The sequence below is a fragment of the Ambystoma mexicanum genome, chromosome 6p (genome assembly GCF_040938575.1).
Source record: "Ambystoma mexicanum isolate Mex_15411 chromosome 6p, UKY_AmexF1_1, whole genome shotgun sequence".
NCBI classification, from domain to species: domain Eukaryota; kingdom Metazoa; phylum Chordata; class Amphibia; order Caudata; family Ambystomatidae; genus Ambystoma; species Ambystoma mexicanum.
In genome coordinates, this window is record NC_090935.1 from 598560863 (window position 1) to 598580314 (window position 19452).

At 43.0% G+C, this 19452-nt stretch overlaps 1 protein-coding gene across 2 annotated transcripts in view; it reads right to left on the bottom strand.

Annotated features, from left to right (window-relative positions):
- PDE8B (phosphodiesterase 8B) overlaps positions 1-19452 on the bottom strand; it is a 1197077-nt gene that overhangs the window by 112119 nt on the left and 1065506 nt on the right. The window lies entirely within an intron of this gene.

The window sequence follows — 19452 nt, forward strand, 5'->3', positions numbered from 1 at the left end:
CTCGGCTCCGACACTAATTTAAAAAAACGAACACCAAACTACAAATCCTTCAACATAGATAATAATATAATCAAGGTGATGCCAGTGGTAAAAACTCTAGGTTTCTACCTTGACTCATCTCTTACCCTCAAGAAACAAGTCAACTCCCTTGCCTCCACAACAGCCTACACATTCAAATTAATCTGAGCCTCCAGACCATTCCTCTCCAGTGCCAGCTGCATCACCCTGGCTAATGCTCTCATTATGTCCAGACTAGACTACTGCAATGCCCTGTACTCAGGAGCCAAAAAGTATGCCACCGACAAACTTCAAAGGTTGCAAAATAATGCCCTAAGAGCAGCATTAAAAATCCCTTACAGAGAGCACATCACTAAATTTAGAAAAGAGACTCACTGGTTAAACATAAAGGATAGAATCTTCCTTAAAACAGTCTCTCTCACCTCTAAATGTCCAAACAATCTAGCACCGTCCTACTTGTCAGAAAGAATCTCAAGGAGAATAACTACCCGACCCATGAGAACTGCCAACGCATCCATGCTTGAGATCCCTAGATTCAAACTGACCACGGCCGGAGGAACCAGCTTCCCAGTTAAAGCTGCGCAGTCATAGAATACACTCCCTATTGACCTCAGACAACCACACCCCTATGCCACATTTAGACACAATGCTCTCAAATGGCTTTGTACTAACGACTCATAACCATCTCTACTCTCACCAACTGTCCCTGGACCTACTTGACTCTATTCTGACATACCATGCACCCAACACTACTTTTGCTACCTAGGCACTATACCTTGGTCATAGGCGCTCCTTAAGTATACGTAATGTTAAGCACTGTTTTGTCATAAGTACATCTTTATCTTACATGCTACCTGACCTGCAACTGCCTGCATTGTATCCTATGTATGTATGGACACGTATGTACCTGCCCGTGTACTGTAACTAAGCACTGTAACTAAGCTTAGAGACTTCTTGTACTGCTGCGCCCAGCTACCCAAGGGTTAGGTGCGCATTACCAAATCAATAAACAAACAAGCAAAACAAACAAGGGTAGATCTGTATATTAGAGCCACTCCTCCACCCCATTTTTCCTGACTATTTGAATAAAAAAACAAGTGGCCAGGTGGGGTGGCCACTTGAAGGGAATGAATAGCACCATCATGTACCCAAGTTTCTGTTAGAGCACACATATCCACTTGGGTTTGTACAATGAGGTCGGCCACCTCATGACAGTGCTTGACCAGTGGACGTGTACTCAGTAACAATTACTTCTCTATTGTGTCCTTGGATGTTTGTTACTGGCAGGTAAAATAACAAAGTTGCCAAAACACCACATCATAATCAAACCGTGTCTGAGACAGAAAGTGCAAGGGCTCAGAAATAAGTGCCTTGGCTGAGCCCTGGCAAACACCCCCACAAATTAAGAACTGATATCAGGGAACGTTGGGCTGTGCAGGGCATTTCTAGCTCAGCTTCCACATTTATTTCTGCCTCTCGGGCCCTAAACACTTTACGGTCCTATAAATATGCCTGGTCAGCCTGGGTACGTTGGCGTGATGGAAGGGACCTGGATCCCCATTTGGCACCTGTAGTTTCAGTGGTAAATTTCCTGCCAGATGTGGCAGCGTCCACATCATATTGGACGGTAAGCTTATACTGCTTGACCATTTCCAGCTATCATTATCTGGTGGGGGTTTCCCGGAGGGTGAGCATCCCCTGGTTTGTCGGCTTCTCATATGGGTGTGGATCCGCATCTTACACAACACCTTTCTCAATTCCTATGGCACTCAGGAGCAGTAAGGAAAAAGTTATGTTATTTCACGAAACCTTACGAAGCTGGGGAATGATGGCACCAGCCTTTATTGGATGGCGGCTCAGGCGCACTGTGCATCCTAGTGGTTCTGGCCCACACTATCTCCGCCTCATGTGAAACTTGAATGTGTCGCAGCAAGCGACTGCGACATTTGCCCTCGTCTTATTGCAAACACATACACGGATCCCTGTAGGTTTGACCCGCTTAAGACCACGCTTCTAGCATAGCAGAAAATATACGAGATAACAAGCTCAGACACGCCATATAGTACATTTCTGCCGTTATGGCACTCACCTGGTATACTGCCTAATTTGGATAGAGCAACATGAGTTAATTGGCAGGGTGTGTGATCCAGCGTACCTGGGGACATGTATGTAAATGGGGTATTCCTACCATTGCCCCTTGACACCGCTATTCAGGCTGCACTTCTATAGAATGAGAGCAGCATTTAGGGAGAAGTGGCCTGTATTTCCCAGTGGACCAGCAGAGGATCCTATTCTTGCTTCCATTATCATCTCTCAGGGCTGCCAGCGTGTCGTGGCTACCCTGTACACCCCATCACAAACAGCTGCTTCTGTGAATTTGAGAAATGGATGAATGATCTGGGAATAGATTTTGCAGATGAAGAATGGTGCATTGTGTATAAATTAACGGGTGCTTCTCCCTTAATCCAAGATTTCTCATTTTACAGTTCAAAGTGCTACATAGAATGAGAGTAGTTTGGTCCCGGATACCTTGCGCTATTAATTTAAAAAGGGCTACATAGGCTGCACTATACACCGGCCAAAATGAAACACCTCAGTGGAGATAGCAGTGGACTGTGTCCTACGTGCAGTGCTGAGTCAGCCGATTATATCCCTATGCTTTGGCCTGCCCTCCGCTGCACTCCATCTGGGTAGAGGTGTGCAACACGCTTGCACAAATTATGTGGGCCGTGGCAGTGGCCTGTGGCCTGACTTCCCAGCTATGCTTATTTGGTTTGTTGAACCACTTGCCTCTACATAAACACAGATTTGTAAATCTATGCTCCCTATTGGCAAAACGGTGCATACTCAAGACCCGGGCCCACAAACTACCCCCTACAGTCGAAAGCTGGTTGACAGATGTCACATGGGCAAATGACAATGAGGAACTATATACAGACACGATGCCACAGAGGTCTAAACCCGAGTGCATATGGCCATATTACTGAAACGCCTATCGATGAGCCTTCCTAGCTAGCAGGACCACCCTGTGCAAGAAGCTGTTGCCCCAGCTATACATTGTGAACCATCCGTGAGCTCTTTCTTCGACTTTAGGTACAAGCCTTGTTCATATGCTTTGTGATGTGTGTGCTACACAAATGTATACATCCTCAATAATGAGTTGTCCTTACTATATGTGGTCTATATTGGAAATTGCAATGACAAACATGTGTAACTATGTACAGACAAGTGAATAAATACATTTATAAAAAAGGAAGTTACTCCTCTGCTCCTTGCTATTGCTTTGAATGAGCCGTGCTCCGATGCAGACTCAGGGGAGGCATTTACCAGTAGTTATGGAAAGCAAAGTTAGTCTAATTGGCTGTCCCTTTCTTTTATATGTGGAGTGAAAATGTATTACACATAACGGGAAGTATGGGTGGGTCTCTGTTCACAGTGGCGGCACTTTATGCACGAAATGTTGGTCAAGAAAATGTCATAAGAGGCTTCCTGTGACAATTGGAAGCCTTTGCTGGAGGGAAAAAAGTACTGATGGGTGACTTGAAATTAGCATGCTCCCAAGAATTGGATAGGAGCGCTGGCAGGGGGCAGGGTAGTGGCATAGCTTCGACTTACCTGAAAAATAAGTTTGCAGCACTACAATTGAGGAATGTCTGGGGGGAAATGCAAGAAAAGGTGCATGGTTACACCTATTACTCTAGCTTACATAACACACAATCCCGGACAGACTATATATGGGTCTCTGCCCCACTGCTGGGCAGGGTGGAGACTGTTACTATAGGACCACTTGCGTTGGCTGATCACGCATTGATACTGATGGCATTGCATCTTCCCAGAACGAAACACTCCATATGGTGCTGGTCTATCCCTGAGGATTTATCTAGAGACCCTATAATCAGAGAAGATATATAAAATAAGATCTCAAGGTTCTTTGCAGAAAATGACAATAGGTCCACTACTGAATCAGTGAGGTGGGATGCGTATAAGGCTGCGGTAAGGGGGGGGAACTGATATCACTTAAGGCCCAGAGTGGGAAACAATTGCACACCCTGGAGACTCAATTAGAGAAGGAATTGGAGGATCAGAGGCAGAGGGTGCAATCCTCTCCATCCAGGGAAGCCTGTACAGAGAAAGGGAAGCTCCATCCAGGGAAGGTGTACAGAGAAACCACTGGGCAATTGAACCTGCTACACACAAAAAGGGCTGAAAAGGCCCTTTTGAATGCTAGGCAACGCTATTATATAGGAGCAAATAAGGCCAATATAATCCATGACAGGCTTCTCAGGGCTCAGAAGAGGTCTCAAATGATATGTTCAATTGTTAATGACAAGAGTGTTGGAGGGATGAAAACAGGGGATATCGCACTAAAGTTTGCCAAATTGTATGGGACTATTTTCGCTTCAGAAAACCCAACACCTGTGGTGCAACAGGAGTACCCAGATAGCCTGATGATCCCAAACATAGGCGACATTTCGAGGAGTGATCTTGACACAGTAATCTCAGAAGAGGAGTTTCAACAGTTTATTAAATCCCTCCCCCAAAATAAATCGGCAGGGCCAGATAGTTTCTCTGTGGGATTTTACAAGGTTTTCTGACAAGTGTTGGTGCTGATCTAAGGGCAAGGAGGCAATTCTCTACATCAATGGAGGAATACAAAATAATTCTTATCCCTAAATCCAACAAGGACCTGGCTAAGTGTGGTTTATATTGTCCAAATGCCTGATATATATTGACTCCAAAATATATACAAACAGTTTGGCGAATAGGCTCAAGCCGCTTCTACCTGCGACCCGGATCTGTCGGCAGATGTCTGACAATATCAGAAGGGTGTCACGGTTTCTGGAAAAAGTGTGGAACAGTAATATGCCTGCATTCTTGCTTTCCCTAGATGCCGAAAAGGCATTTGACCAGGTGGTATGGTCATTTCTCTTTGCCACTATGAAGAAGATGTGCATAGTGAGGGCTAACTATATAACTTTGTCGGCTAGACTAATGATTAACAGGACTCTAGTCGAAGTTGTGGAATTGCATAGGGGCACTAAGAAAGGATGTCCTCTGCTCCCCCTTTTATTTGCAGGGTATTTGGAACCATTTTTACAAGCACTGTGGACATCGGGTGGTATACAGGGCATTCTATTTGGTGATGCACAACATAGGGTCGCTGCTTACGCAGATGATTTGCTGCTGACTATTGCTGACCCTCCACGATCGTTGAGCTGCTTACAAAAATAAATCAAAGTGTCTCTGGGCATAGCGGGTTTGAAGTTTGATATAGAGAAATTGGAGATCCTTAATCTAAGATAAGGGGGGGGGCGCTTCTGGCAGAGGCCAGGGTGGCGTCGCCCATTGCGTGAACGACTAAAGGGATCAAATATTTGGGAGTAATGCTTACTAATGCTGTAGCACAGTTATATCAGGTGAATTTCTTGGTACTCTTGACTTTTGGAAAAGCAGACTTACAGAGATGGAACCCAGTCACAGTGTCTTGGTTGGGCCGCATAGCAGCACACCAAACTATGATATTACCAAGGTTTCTCAATAAGTTCCAGGCTCTCCCACTACACAGTCCAAAGCATTTCTTCAACACTCTTAACTATTTGCAGTGCACTTTCATTTGGAAGAGTAAAAGGCTGCGATTATTGTGAAAAATGCTGGTAGCCCCCATGGAGAATGTGATTAAACAGCACAAATTAGAATCATTTGAGAATGGTTTGGCAGTGATTTTAGAAAACATTGGGTTAACATGAATAGAGCATTAGTGACACATCCCGTACATGAGGTGGTGTGTCTTCCCAGAAAGGACAGGCCAAGACTCATGTACCTACGTCAAATTACTAAGTTGGCGTGGGACATATAAGACAGATCGGTTAGGAAATATTACGTTTCCTCATTTCCCTTCCCTTTGATTCCTTTGTTTAAAACCCTCAATTCTCACCAGGATTAGAAAAAGGGGCTTATCGTAGGTGGTGGGGCAGGGATTTCTCAAATTCAGCAAACAAATCATTCAATGAGTGTTAACTATGTTTTTCTCTTGAAGAAAAGTAACGCCTTCATTATTTTCAATTACGACATTGGGCGTCCAGTGCAGTGAATAAGCAAGCAGCTCTCACAGCGCTGACCCCTTCTGAGAAATGTGTAATCACACAGGAAGGGACGAAAGGGTTAATCATGGATATTTATGGGATTCTCGTTGGTATAGGTAAGCAAGAGAATTGGGCATACATGAGTATCTAGGAGAACCTATAGGAAAAGAGATTCCGATAGAACTTTAGGAAAAACTCTGGAGGAACACCCCCAAGCTAATGAAAACCATTCAAACATGTGAAATGTGGTATAAAATGATGCACCGATGGCATTTTACCCCGGTCAGACTCCATACAATTTTCCCTCAACCATCACCAGGGTGTTGGAGGGACACATGGATTGACGAGTGGTGGGAATGCCCGAAGCTACAGAGTTTTTGGGGAGATGTGAAAGTGTCGATTTATGCTATTTTTGAGGTACACTATGGAGGAGCTCACATGAGCGTTTTGTTGGGAGTGTGGGACCACGGCTCTGCACCTAAAAGGCAGTGCATAGAGCCATTGCGATATCGATCATTGCAGCAATGTTGATGATAGCCCATAAATTGAAGGGAGTTGCCTACCCTTCAGGAATGGTTGAGAAAAATATGGTAATTTGTTGCGTTAGAATGGATGATGCAATCTTTGCTGAAGGAGTAAACACAGTTTAGCTATGAATGGAGAGAAGTGTTGAACTTTTTCAAAGATTATTTCAGACTGCGGACTTGCCCGCAAAGACTCAAATTATTGGAGATTGGCTAGAAGAGTGTTCTCTACCTCAACCTTAGCGACTTTCACTTTGTGCTGTGCTACGCGGTGGGGAAGAAGGGTAAAGGCTGGTTCAGGCAGGTGGGGGGAATAACTACCAAGCATTATTTTTTATATGTTCGTGTATTCATTATTCAGCTGCTTTGAAAATTAATATAAAATGGTTATAAAAAAAGAATCACTGTTTTCAATACCATTAATGGTGCTCAATATGTATGTATCTCTATATAGGGTTTTATAAATTGTAAATCTATCATAAAGATATTTTACAAGGCTGGGGGAATGAAACAAGGGTGCAGGGCAGGGCTGGGAGCTATTTGTGTGCATTGTAAAAAGGGGTGGTAGGAAGACACGTAGTTAGACCAGGGGTTAACTTTGAGAGGAGCAATTATCTGGACGATTCCATTTGATATTATAGGTGAGAGGGTCTAGTTTCAATATTCTTGGATAGTAGCTAGAGAAGGCTTTTTTGGGTCTTGTCGTGGGTCTTCGTGCTGCTTGCCTCCATGGATTACATTGATGATGATTTATCTGGAGAATAGGCAAGGGATGTCAGCCTTTATTGCTATGTAGGTTTTGCAAGAAATTTTGAAAACGATTTGAAAAAGTCTGCTCTTTTAATTGGTAGGGAAATAAAACATAAAGTGTATTTAAAAAATAAAGTCTTAACACCACATCCAATGTCAATGACACACTGTCAAGCCAGAGCTTTAACAAGACTTCTAATGCACATGAGAAAGTGAATGGTTCTTCATAGAGTGTAGCTGGACATGTGGTCTACATTTAAAATGACTGGCATTTTAGGCTAGTATTGTAAAACAAACATACACAGTGACAATTAATCCATCAAATACCAGTGATTATTTTAAAATCTACATTGTACGGCACATTTGTATCCACGTAACTAAGGGGCACATCAGTCCATATTGGTTTTCTGATTTTACCTTATAGTATCCATACCATTTTCAGTATAAATGATGGGCAAGACTCAAGTCAGCACCAGGTAATGTGGTACAATGTGATAATTTCTTTACAAATAATCTCTTTCAATTATTACATCTCAATTTTCATTTAATTAATGATTTCTTTTTTAGTATTTTATGCATTGTTTTTGCAATACATTCTTTGATTTACTTTTCTTTATAATGTTTTCACTTCATTGTTTATTTCTGTACCCTCTTTAAATACTGTACTTATTTTGGAGCTGCTTAATGTTTTTTTTTTGTGATATGTTCTGTTGCGGAGACTTCCGAAATACCTCCATCTTCTCTGCAATGTTTCAAAAATGACTTTAAACTTAGTGAAGGGAAAGGTTATGTTTTTGAGGGAGAAATAGTTCAAATTAGTATTTTTCTTAGTGAAATTGTTCGCAAGCAACTTTACTGAAATGTATTCCCGCACATTAAGCATAACACATTTACTTGGTTTCAGTCTAGAATGTCCCCCATTTGTCGATATTTGTTCTCTACCTAATAAAACAAGTCCTCAAACAATTGCAATGATTCCACAAGAATCCTGATTCCAGTTACATTAAATTCATGGAAAGGTAAAGAGCAATTAAAATCACCAAAGGGCTTTAGTTTCTGAATAATTAGCTTCTCACCCAAAATACTTAGATAAGAAATACTTTTCTTATGTAAGAATTAAATCATGTCAAATCATAATAAAAAAGAGGCACAAAAAACAGGAGAGAGAAGGAAGGGGAGATTTTAACTCTATGATTTAAAATGTAAAATCAAATGAGACTCAATGACCTATGCACTCATAGAAACACATATATCATAAGATTTAAGGTTTTTTAGTCTCCATATAAGATTGAATTTATCTGGTTTAGTCTTTTCTCTTGATTGCCACCTCTTATTTAATTCTCTTTAAAATCGAATCATTGAATAGAGTTGTTCATTCTAGTCACGCCTGACACCTGTTATGTTCTGGAATCCTCGGTTTCTGGGGTTTTAAGGTGATTTCTATACCCATTTGGTTACATTGACAGATTAAAATAAATGAGGTACATATGCCACTTTCACTTTCACTCTGCTTTCTTGTCACTGAATTGAGCCACAGGCTTGGCTCACAGTAGAAACACTTATTCAAAATAGCCTACTCATCAAATGGCCTATCTAGCAAGCAGTTTCCTTTCTTTGTTGTGATCCTATCCGCTCATAAATATATTACAGATCAAAACTAGGGCCCATGGCATTTCCCAGCACTTCATAGTAGAATGTGCCATTATGAGGAAAGACACGGGTTTTAAAGACAAATCTTCAGCAATGATTTAGATAACTTGCTGGTCTAGACTCTTCAAAACCTTTCACTGCCTGCATCTATCTGCATGTCTAACGAAAGTGTGCATTGAGTTATGTCTGAAAATGATAAGGAGCTATCACATGAACCCTGCAAATAATCCCATCAAAACCTGCAAATAATGTTCTTATTACAGTCGAGGTGTGACAACTACTCACCTGTATGATTCTATTACTGTAAGGAAGGCATGGTATAAACAATAAGACAGACACAAGTGACCACAGTTCAAGGGTCTTTATTGAACTTCAATTGGGTTTGAAAAACACCTATCTAAACCTAAATCTAAAGATGGGAGCAGGCTACGACCATCAAATAATAATAACGGAATCCTATTGGTGTCTTGTCAAAATAAAAGGGCCTATACTAATAAACCTATTGCCAATCCTTCCCTCTAAATACAAATAGTATATAAAACAATGTTATGCAAAAGAAAAGTGTTGAAGAAAAAATGTCAGGATATTGAAGCCGTTGTTTTCAGCACGGAATAAGGCGGCACACTCTAGTTTACCACAGTCTCTGGCTTCTATAGCACAAGGGTACAGTTCAAAACTTCAACATCATGGCCTTCTGTGCAAAAAGTCTCTTTGCCATTCAAGTCTCTTCTTTCAGAGGGCTTGATGCACCAAACAAATAATAAAGTTCCTTTCCTTTCCAGGATTCTCCTATGCATAACATTTTTAGGTGATTTACTGTTCACCTCGGATCCCCCTCCACCAGGCTCAGATCCACTTTAACACAAATTTCGCATTTCAGATATACACAATTTTCTTAGGATGTTCACATATTCAACTCCGGATCCCCCTTTGACGGGCTCATTTCCGCTTTAACATGAAATCTTCAATCAGTCTCCCTCTGCTGTGCTTCGACCAATTTATCTATTGTAACACAAACTTGCTTTAACAAAAACCTTTCAATTGATCTCCCTCTGCCTGGCTCAGACCAACTTTATCTACTTTGCCATCAACTTTCTTTACTGTATCAACATCGAAGACTTTCGATTGTGCACAGGATTTTCCTAGACCCGTTGCAGGGGACCACTTTGATTCACAATCCTTTGCCACTTTTTCACTTTTGTCAACTTTCAGCTGGATACCTTATAGAGACCTTTGATTGAGCACACATGCAGTGCCGGACCACTCTGTCAAAGGTATTGTATCTTGGTTTCAAAGTTCAATCACTCATCTGCAGTTCAACTTTACTTACGTTGGTTATCACACGCGTTTCATACAATGTTCGTTCCAGCACTCGCCATACAATGTTGCTGCTTGCAACCTTGGCTTCTACACAGACCGGTCTTGTATCAGTCTCCCAAACTCACGGCTGTGTTGATTTCACTGATGTCGTGTTGTTGTTGGAGTCCAGGACAGTACCACGGCAGCTGGCGATCCTCCTTGCCTTGATTATCGGCGTGGGAGGGTCCCGTGTACCTCTGACACACAATGCAAGATTCCCCAGCCTGGCTTCCTGGTCTTACGCTTTCTATTCTCGAGGTTTCTTGAAAGTAAAGGTTCCTTGTTGAAAAGTTCATGTAAACTTCAAATCCTTGCGATCCCCTTCTGTTTCGTCATCTTTCTTCTCATGTTAAACTGCCATCTTGGAACTGTTGTTTCCTCGTGTGCTTTAGCTTTCTCAGAGTGTGCTTTTGTGCTCCGCCTTTTATCCGTGTGGGGAAGTGTAATGGAAATCAGGTGTGCACGATGGCCCTGCCTGACCATTGTATTGGGACACGCCAGGTATACGACTCGGGTGTTAGTCCATTTTCCCTCATCGCAGGCTGTCCGTGATAAAGTGTTTGTGTTGTGAAGGGGGGGTGGTTGCGTTCCTAAATATCCTATCTGGTAGGATGGGGCAAAGATGTTACAGGGAATGGGATACCGCATCTCACCATCCATTGTCCCACTCCCACTCCCCGAAAACCCCTCACCCAGGTGATATTCCCGCACTGGTTCACCTCAGGAACTGGATCCAAAAGCAATGGCTGTGTCCTGGCCACCTGGATTGCAGATCCCCGGGGACTAGTGGTTGAGACAAAACTGCAATAATGTATCGCAATTGTCAACATTCTAAATGTTACTATTTATTCTAAAATCAGCTTCCAAATGCATTTGATTACAGCTGCCTAAAATATTTGTTTGTAATAGATTACACACTATGTTTTGGTGTTTCTTTGCCAACCTTATAGATTCTACCTTTATTCTACATATGAGCAATTGGAAGCTATCTTCCATTGGATTGAGTATGAGATCAAGTAATGAAGGGAATGACAGTGTCCCCATATATTAAGTGGTATAAATATCCCTACGACAATTGATGAAAACTCAAAATCTGTCACAGGCTGACATTACATAAAGGACAATAGATCTTGTGACAATTCTACTTTTATCAACAGACCAGGAGGGGCTATGCAGCCCAGGAAAGCTGGCCTACCATGGCTGTGTAGCCTGATCTCTGAGCTACTCAGAAACTGTAAAGTTACAAGGCTGCCGAGAGCCCCTCCATCTTTGGGTCCCTAACCTGACATTGAGTTATGTGCATTCCAACCCTGACGAACAAAATATTTGCTGTCTGGGTGAAAAAACTTGTGCCTATAGGACTATGCATGATGCAGCAGCAACTCTAACTGAGAATGGCACATTGTCCCTTTGGGTTTGGAGGGGTACTATATCCCTTATTTAGAATAAAATAGAAAATGTGTCTCTTAAAAGTGAGGCAGGCACCTTATTTCTATTGGCCACTTTTTTTTCCTATGGTGGCACATAACATTCTGCTTGCCGATTGGGTGGTCAATCAGAGTATCCTTTGCTGGGTGTATCAGAGCATGTCTTTAGGTCAGTTTCTCGCAACACCAATGTGGGTCCCCTAGGGCTCCTCACTGTCCCAATTATTGTTTTTTTAGTATTCTCTTCTGTTGCATGTCACGCTCCATTGGCTGATCCCTGAGCCTTACCTGCAGACTTCTGTCACGTTGTGCCTCCTTCTGGCTCTTGCTCTCGGACCGCCTGCCTGCTGCCATGAGTGTTAGCTTACTCACTGGTCTCCTCTTGCCATTCCTGTCCTTGCCCCACACACACACACACTGCTATATGCCCTTTGAACTCCCCTATACTCTCCCACTCACCTCCTCTAATACAGTGCTGTCCTGCAGGCTGCAGACTCTCTGTGCCAATGCCTGCCTTCCTGCCTCCCAGTTTCCGGACACCCCATTTACACATTCCATGCCTGTACCGCTGGACGGCTGCCCCCATGCTGTCTGCTTCAGGAAACTAATAGCTATAAGCCCCTTGAGGGGATTACTTCCTGGGACTGTATCTCAGGCCATTAGTATTTAATAAAACCTCTGCTATGGTGCTTATTGCTTAAATATAGATATCTTACTGTTAATTAGGATCATACTACTCTTTACTGTCACAGTGTACAATTACACCTATGATACGCATACTTTTCAAACTTACTAAACACCCTAAAGACCCTGTCTTTTTTACAATGTTTCCTAGTTGTAAATAAATGGATGAGTCAAAGGGTTCCAAGACAACGAGATTCTGGTGGTTGGAAACAACAAAATCAATTTGCAACTCGAGATCTAGCTTCCATCACTGGAAGCGTCTCCACAACCTTCACCAGTTTGGAAAAATATAAGGGCACTGCTGGATAACAAACTAACTTTAGGCTGTCCGATTACAGCTCTGCTCATGAAAGGCTATTTCAATCTTAAAACTGTGAGAGGATTCTTTACTTACCAGTCTCTTCTGCATCTTGTCCGAGCAGTGATCCACTTGTGCTGTCCTACCTGACTACTCTAGTAATATATTTCTCGGAATACCTAACTACCAACTGGGGAGATTGCAGGAAGCCCAGAATGCTGTTGTACAACTACAACCTAACAAGGAAACATGTGATCACATCTCAGGAGAAATCTGGGCCTTACATTGGTTACCAGTCTCAGGACTGCATTTTGAGATGGTCTGATAATGAATCTAACGTACCTAGGAATAAAGCTTACATACAAAGTTATAAACCTTATTTTGAGGCCTGGCATTCATTCTGAAGTGAAGAGTTGCCCCCTCCATTTTACACTTCAGGAAGGGCCTAAAGCCCTGCTCTTCAAAGAACATTTCACCCATTGCTGGTTACTCCACTCAACCCTACTTCACCTCCTCCAGACCTACCCACCTCCTCTGCTCCCTCTACTAATTTCAGCTACCTCTGCCACCCGACCACGCTACCTGCAACCTGCTGGTTTTATCCTCTATGTATAGCATTCTGCTGCTTCCGAGATAGGTTTGCACTTTATAAATCCCATACATACATACATACATACATACATACATACATACATACATACATACATACATGCATACACACTCTTGGTTACATGGGATATATTGCTCTTTTCATTATCACATAATCCTCTATTTTTCTCTTTCTTAATAAATCCTTTGTTAGAGCTACTGGCATCACCCATGAGGCATCTGGCTGGTAAAGAGATGCAGGGATCCTTTAGGGAGTTTTCTGTCCCTTCCTAAACCTTTTGTGATCTGTCTCTTTCCTTTTTAGCAGCAGGTTGTCCCAAATTCTGACCAACAGGACTGAAGAGGTTATGTCTCTGGATCTGTAACATTTAGTTTTTGAGATGTGGATCATAAACTGTGTCCCCTGACCTTGTACGATATGATGGACCATAGAGAGGGATTTGAAGTTGACGCTTGTTGAGACTGGTAATGTCGATCAACCTGTCTGTGGTTCTTGATAGGATCAGAATCGAGACAGCTACATGGGATTTTAATGCCCTGAAAATGTGCCTTGCACAGAAGATCCTTTACATCCTGCAATGTGCCCAATGGCCTTGTTTAGAAGGTTAATGCTGAGAGTGGAGCAGTTGTTAGAAGACTTTCTTTGGGGGTAAGGAATGTATCCCAGGAGGCAGGAGTCAGTGTTGCGCAAGAAGTACGCAGATTGCAGCTTTCGGTTTCAGAACATTAGGTTGTTCCATACGTCATTCATTATAAGGGACAGGAGTCCTTGGTTGCTACAGGAAAACTCAAACCTCCTGTAATTGGTGGGACATGTAGAGAGAGAGAAGTATCTGCCATACCCATACTTGTTCTCAATGTTTAGATTTCCCAAACAGCCTGGCTCTTTGCCAGTGGTGACTTGCACAGCTCTAACCTGGCACAGCGGTCTCAAATCTTTGAGTGTAAATGTCTATCTACATGAGGAGGCATCCATTTTGGGAGACAACTATGATATGATATGGCATTTGTAACGTGCCTATACACAAGTGTTTCAAGGCGCAAACTATACTGACCCACCTGGATCAGGGCAGACATCCTTCATCTCCAGGATGTGTGCAAAGTACAGCGCATTGTGGACTTTGACTACCTCAGATTTAACTATAAGTCATGAGTTAGAGAGCAAACCAAATATGGGAAATTGTGAAACCTGCTGGAGAACAGACTGATGCGGATGTCTAGCGGGCTGGCTGCCACACAAACCATTTACATACCCCCAAATCTCTGCGTCATCCCTAGTGGGGCTGATCACATGTGCCTCCCAGATAAAGGAAAGGGAGAGGATAATAATGGATGGTTGGCACACGGATCTTGACATGGGCCTCTGTAATCTACATTGGAAAAGGCGTTGTCGCTTCCACCAGAGGTCAAGATGTAAGCTATGACTGAGATGCAAGCATCAGTATGATGTTTTCAGATACTACTGGATGCAGACTAGAATGATGTGGCTTGTTCTGTTGGACAGTCACCCGTGCTGGTGACATACATACAGTGAGTTATCAGGCATATGAAAGGCATATGAAAGTGTTTGAAGCTGCAATTAAGATATGATTGCATCATCCCGGATATTGTGGTTATACCTTAGCATACAGTGGCTGTCCTAGGAATGTGATGGCATAATTGAGGCATTTCAGGATTAACTGACTTTGCCAATTCGTGTTCAGAATTGCTTTGCTGTTTGCCTGAGCCATTTAATTGACTACCTGTTGAAAATGAATGGAGTCCACTTCATGTATTCATTGTTTTGTGGCCTGCCACATGTTTGGTGGACACTTCACAGCGCACCAAGGTAAGGAAGGGGAGGAGGATAGTGAAGGGCGAGGGACAGGGGAAAAGGAAGCGGAGGAGGAGAGTGAAGGGCAAGGCACAGGAAAAGGAAGGGGAGTCACTATAAGGCAAAAACAAGGGAGACACACAATGATCAGGGATTCCAAATATTAACAGTGCTAGATGTAGATATTCCTGCTTCGATATACATAACATTCTCTTATTAAACAATATTGGATCAGTGCCAGAAACACAAAGAATCAGTGGGTTAAAAAAGTGGATGAGGATTTCAAATGGTCTCATGAAAGAAGAGTTTTTAAAGCTTTCCTGACTTGAAGCTGGTCGGGTCAAAGCATACGTTCTGCTAGGAGAGAGTTCCCAAGGTCAAACAACCTTAACACTTCTTTTCGCCAAATCCTTTTAGTCTGCAAGTTGATTTTGTCATGCTGAATCACAGGATTCTTTGTAGAGTGTATTTAGTGAGCAGAATAGAGAGATATTGGCCAACTACATGAAATTTGTCCTTCGGCTGAATGGACCTCTGTGGAGTGTCACTTGTGCCATCCAATTTCTTTAAGGTACTGCCTCCTCGCTCCGAGCACTGTAACTCAATGAAATGATTGACTGTACACACCACTTGTGAACGCCTTGCACCTCCTTACAGTCACTCCCACACGGACATGGGTCTTTCCACGTGACCATGGGCCCCACTGTCTCTTGGTGCGTTGCAGGCACTGACTTAAACAAATCGCCATGGTTCTTTCTGCTGTGCAAGGGATCCAGGAACAGAGATCCCACCAGGGAGCTGGATGATGGGTGATGGGGCTTCAGAGAGTGATTGAAGCAGATAAGGAAGAGAGGGCAGGCAGGAGGAGTGTTGTAAGTGTCTCCCTCACACAGTTAGCAGGGAAGCATGGGAAAGGGTTGAGGTAGATGGGGAGAATAGCAGGCAGGAGTTTCGGCTTGTCTTTTGCATGCGGCTCTTAAGGAAGGGGATACAAGAAAGAAAGGGGTAATCAAACTCTCTGCCCAAATTGAGTTAACATTGATTTGCGATCGAAAAGTACGAGTAAAATAATGAACATCGAGCCACAAAGGTATGTCCACCATTGCATTTCAAGAGTGCAATATGCATATTTTAAATGTTTTGTCGACCATAGCACGTAGAAAGTGCAGTACCACAGATGTTCATGTGGGGACAGGCCATTTTCTATATTTATCATTTGTCTGTAATTTCTGGCGTGAAGAATACTCTTTGTTTAGTCAGAGAGGATTGCTGTTTTTCTCCCAGGACCGTTGTAGTGTTGGCCTTTTCCTACAACTGTGAATTTGTGAACGTACTTTCCAATGCATCTCCCACACCTCTTCGAACTCCGAGGAGGAACTGGCCTGAGCTGATGTTATGGCACGTGCTGTTTCTTGGATTGAGAGAGGACCATTGATCACTCAAAGCATGGCAGGAGATGTGTAGAGCAAGGTGATCTTATCGTGTACTCTATGAACAATACCTGAGAAATGTCCAAGAAGGGGAAAATACTTCAGCAATGAGTGGATCCTTCAGGCATGCAGCCGCCTATGTCTGAATCCTAAAAGCTACCGCCTCAGAGTTTGCAGACCAACGTGGCAATGGAATTATCACCCAATGCATTGAACGCTTGAGGAGCTTTCTGGGTGGTCCAGACCACAACACATGCAAACAATGCTTGAAATTATGCCTTAGTCTCAAAGAGCTGGACTATGACTTCTGAATGTCCTTTCTGTTCCTGTTTTTTATCAAGCCTTTTAGTGTGGTTTCGCAGTATGACAACATTCCTCTGGTAAAACTTTGTGACGAATAACCTTGGCTTCCAGATGATGTGAAGAATCTTCTATAACCAGACCTCAAAGCCAAATCAGACACCAACATGTCACATATTGGTAGACTGAGATTCATGTAAAGTAATTACACTGCTGATTTTGAAATAGAAGGCTGTGCATAATCAATGCTATATCAAGGTTATACAATGAGGAAATCAAGAATTGAAAACCCGCTACTGGGTGGAAAGAACATTGCTGATAACTGTAGGAATTTGGGACAAAAGCAGCATTATTCAAAACTGTAAAAAAAAGTATTTAAGTCATTATTGTGGGTATCATTTTTCACTTCACAGAAATTAAAAAAGCAAGGATATCAGTGGCACCCTGTAGTGGCATATAGAGGGATCTGTGGGTAAGCTCTGGTGTACATTTGTAAATACCCACCTGGGTACTGGAGTCTTGGGAGAGATAGCAGTTGTTCAGTCCTAACAACAGTTGACTGTATTGTCCCAAGGACATGCGGTGTGGTCTGGATGCCAAGATGGCTCAGTGTGCTGTCTACGATCTGCTAAGTGCATTGTGGCACATTCATGTAGCGGCAATAGGTTTATACTGTCTGCATGTGTGCACCAGGATGGTTTTTCTGTTGCGGCACCTCCTTGGTAATTCCAGGCAAGACAGGATATGCAACTAAATATGCAACTAACTAACTAAGGATTTAACAGGGCCCTGTTCTGGACAAAAATGCTTCACAGCCGTGTTTGCTTTCTGTACTAAAGCTAAGTGATGTAAGGTTTTCCACTTGCTTTTGGATTGGATAGGATCCGTACTGCAACCGTTTTTCCTTTTACATTTGGCTGCTTTTCCTGTGCATTTGATGGCCCTCTTCTGAGTCCTTCATTACATTCCTGAGTCCAGCACATAGCTCCCAGTTCATATTTTATTTATTTAATTTTATTGTTTACAGTGCGGACTTAGCTCGGAAGCAGCGGAGCGCTGTACAGTGTGTGAGTGGCTGGCATATGGGCTGGCCTATTTTAACTGTAGTGTGCTACTGTGGGTTACAGTCTGTGCGTCATTGTGTACTTCCACTGGGATTAGTCCTTGGTCTGGTGTTGTTGAAAAAGCCACGTTTTGAGAGATGTGAGAAATGGGAGACTTGTGGGGGCATTCTGAGCTGATACCTGGATCAAGATCCAAAGCGTGGGTGCATGACAAGAGAAGGATTGTTTGCAGGTCCTCTATTTGCTGGCAAGTTGTGATTCGAGTCAGTTGGTCAATTTGCTGTGCAAGGAGCGGGTGCTACTAGATATGTAGAACCTATCCACCAGGTACGCTGGTGTGCTACTCGTGACTGCTTTGTAGAAGATACACGCAGTGTTGAGTAGTATCCTGGCCTGGAGAGGAAGCCAATTTAGTTTGCGTAGGACAGGGTGATTCAGTCAAATTTCCATGCACCTGTAATAAGACACACTGCAGCATGGTGTACTGCTTTTAGGAGAGCCAAGTGAGTGGCTAGAAGCCCTGTCAGGAGGGCATTTCTCCCATCAATGTGCGAGATCACAAGGGCCTGCACTACGGTCTGAAAGTCTTGCATCGCAGATGAAGGGTTTGAGTCTGCAAAGGGTGGAGATTTAAAGCCAGGCCATTTGGGCCTTCGTGGCTATGTTCCTGAAGGACAAGCTGCTGATTATACCATTCATTGTGGTCCTACAGTCTGAGATTATCCTCCCTCTCCACACTTGCCTTAAAAACAGTCCATTGTCCTTGCAGTCTGTTCATGAAAATGGACTCCTAAATGTGCCTTGTTCCCACAGTTCCTGGGTGGTAAGATGTAGTTGGGTACACTAATTCCTTCTCCTGAAGAACCTGGTTCGGGAGTAAACGAGCACTGGGAAGTTCTGATGAAGCCCTTTTCTCGGAGGGCGCTTGGAAGATTCTTGCTGGGGTTTTCTACCTTTGCACTGGTCTCCTGAGGAACTAGTTCTAGAGAAACTAATTAGTGAAACCGCCCAGAGGAACACATTTCTTAGAGTACCTTGACTAGAAAGCTTCAGTTTCACCCGCAGAACCTGATTGGAAAGAATGTCAAATACAGCAACACTTTCAAAGTGTTATGGACAGGTACTTGCTGAGGTTTTCTTCTACTGACCAAGACCATAAAGCTCTTTGGTGCTGGCAAAAATGAACTGTGAGAACTCCAGGTGGAGCCCCACTTTCATGGAACCTAGGCCAGATACTTGATGTCCTTCTTCTTCCTTTGTTGTTATCACCTTTTTGTGTTACTGTGTGATCAGCAGTGGCTGTGGGCACATCTGTCACCCGAAGTGTGTGTGTAAGGTCTTTAAGTTACCTTGCATAAACCTGCTAAAGTTGTTCACTTTATATCCCCTGTAGGCCCTTGTTCTATAATCCCATACAGTATCTGTAACAGCAATCTTGGGAAA